Source organism: Patiria miniata, unplaced genomic scaffold (assembly GCF_015706575.1).
Source record: "Patiria miniata isolate m_02_andy unplaced genomic scaffold, ASM1570657v1 HiC_scaffold_13, whole genome shotgun sequence".
In the NCBI taxonomy this organism is placed as follows: domain Eukaryota; kingdom Metazoa; phylum Echinodermata; class Asteroidea; order Valvatida; family Asterinidae; genus Patiria; species Patiria miniata.
Genome location: NW_024037051.1, coordinates 13648676 through 13651448, shown reverse-complemented (window position 1 = coordinate 13651448; position 2773 = coordinate 13648676).

The window sequence follows — 2773 nt, the reverse complement described above, 5'->3', positions numbered from 1 at the left end:
TCTTTTTTGTGAAAGAGTGTTTTAATTTGTTCCATATAAGGTCTGCAAACATCTGTTTAAAATCTGTTAGTTGGGGACGCTAGTTTGGTGCACAAACAGCAACACCCCGCCCCTACATTATCGATGCTGATAGTGGCGGGTTTAATTATGGTCTACCCTACGAGAACTGACCCGCTTACCGTGGTCAACCGTTGGCTTCGCGACTGTCAGACCGTTGGTCTGGCGAAATATTAAACGTTGGATATGTTGGTTCGGCAATTCTTCTGGACGTTGGTCCATCAACGTTGGATTAACAAAAAACAAGTTGGCGCAACATTATTTCGCCAACTTTAGGCGACGTATCCCCCCATCCTGCCAACTACGCTCATACATACGACGCATTGTAACGTCGGCCCGACCAATTTTTGACGTTTGGCCAACGTCGAATACATGCAACTGTTTCGTCTGAACAATGTTGACAGCCGACGTCAAATATTGCTAATAACTTCTGAACAACAACGTTGGCAAATCAACCTCATAATAGTATACGAACCGATCGTCAACGATGGCATATTATAATAACAGGCCGACGTCAAAAATTAGGCCTACAGACTTTTTACTAACTATATTGAACAACGTTGGCAGGCCAACCTCAAAATACAAACTGATCGTCAGTGTCGGCACAATTAACGTACGTTGGAAGGCTGTCCTCGAAACTGTTTACCGTCGTCACCGGCAGCTGTCGGCCGGCCAGCGTCATTACCGATCACCAAGTGTTAGCCAGAACGGGCAGGCCAGGCCGACGTCAGCAAAATGTTTGCATGCGACGTCTTTAATTAACGTAAGTACAACGTTGGCAGACCGACATTAAAACATATATACACCCGACCGATCGTCGACATCAAAATATATACACACCCGACAGATCGTCAAAGTCGGCAATAATATACCGCGGAACTAAAAACAGATCAGGGGCGTCAATCGCTTCTTAAAAGTTGGGGATATACCTTGATCAGAACTATAATGCGAGCGCGAAGCGCGAAGCCCCTACAGCGTGGGGGGGGGGTTCGGGGCCAAGTGCCGCGAAAAATTTGATTCTAGACACTCTCCGTGGTGCGATCTGAGGCAATTTCTGACCACTTTATTTTTTTTGTTAGCAAAAGACAATCATTTAAACCACATTTTCGAGGTTGAAGTCATTGAATCAGCTATATTCTGAGCTATAGACGTGGGGTTCGGGGCAGGCGCTTAAGAGGGCCCTGTAGGTCCTGAAATCCCTGGAAAACTGTTTTGGGTCGTTTACTTATCCTAATTCGAACATCTTGTTCAAAAGAAACCAACCTAATGTCTTACCGTTAGCGAGAAAAGACGATAAAACCCCGGGTGTTTACAGCGCACCCTACGGAGTACACTCTAAAAAAGCATTAGTCAGTTTCGACTAGAAACCAGTGAAATTCGACTAGCTATTCAGGGTCAGCTGGGTGCAACTGAAAATCAGGCAATCTGACTAGATATTTCCAGTCAGTATTAATATGGGGAAAAATAGTTATGCAAATAACTGAATTTGGAGTCGAACCCAACTACTTTTCAGTATGAAACTTTGCATGTTTAATTAAATTCCTACAGTCAATTTTCAATAACTAGGAAAACCAGTCAATATTTTGACTAAGTAGTTTTAAGAGTGTAAAAATACACATTTCCTGTCGCTTGGTCAATGTACTTTGTACGATACATGTTGTGTGTGTCAATACAGCACCGTGCTCGCGAGCAGTGACCAATCACCAATGCTCAAAATGAGGGTTCTACGGTCTGCAAAAGGCGAACACTTGTTTCAAACATTTGATATTGTAAGTGGGGGATTGACGCCCATGATGCAGACTGTTGGCGTACCATTCCGATTGTAAGTTTACACAACGTTGGCAGGCCGGGAAAAAAAATACCGTCACCAACGCCGCGTCGGCACAACGTTGGCAGGCTGTCGTCGAATATACACTTTTTACCAACGACAGAACAACGATATCGGGTCGACTTTAATGGACCGCCAGCGTCGGCATATCCGCATACGTCTGCAAGCCGACTGCGACTGTTCCAACATTGACCGATGTTGGGCCAACGTATATTCACCTGACGTTGGTTAACATATTAAAGTATGGCATATTCGACATCGGTCCCTTTGAAACTAATCTGAGTATCACCCGTTATCCACGGAGCCAAATCCTGTACAACGTCTGACATCTCCTGACATTTAAATTTATGCAAGCCGTGCGCCAGCCAATCGGAGTCAACTTTACTAAATCGTGACGTCATTTCATTCCTAAATCAGGACTAAACGATTTGATTGGTCAATTCGAATGCAGTGTTTTGTAATGCAACAACTGCCGGGCACGATATCGCGTATTACTATACCTCATACATATTCATGATTGAGAGCCGAACTCTCACTGGTCAATTCATCAACACGTGCCAGATGTTATTTTTTGCTGTTTACCAAGTGCGCGCGAGGATTCACGCACAGGGTAAATGCGCATGCGTAGTAGACCGTCGCACGGGTTCGCTCGTACCCCCACCCTGCAAACAGGACGCCTCACAGAATCTTGTGAAGGAATTGGCCTATATATGACATATGTATCAAGCATCTGGCGGCAGCTGTTCAAAACCGCAGTTAGACAATGTGCGAAAATATTATCCGAAAACTACCCATAGAAATGCACACGTTCCATACCGGATGTGATTTCTGTTTCATTGCGGACCATGTGGACACAATTTTGAGCGTCGAATATTCGCTCGTACCCCC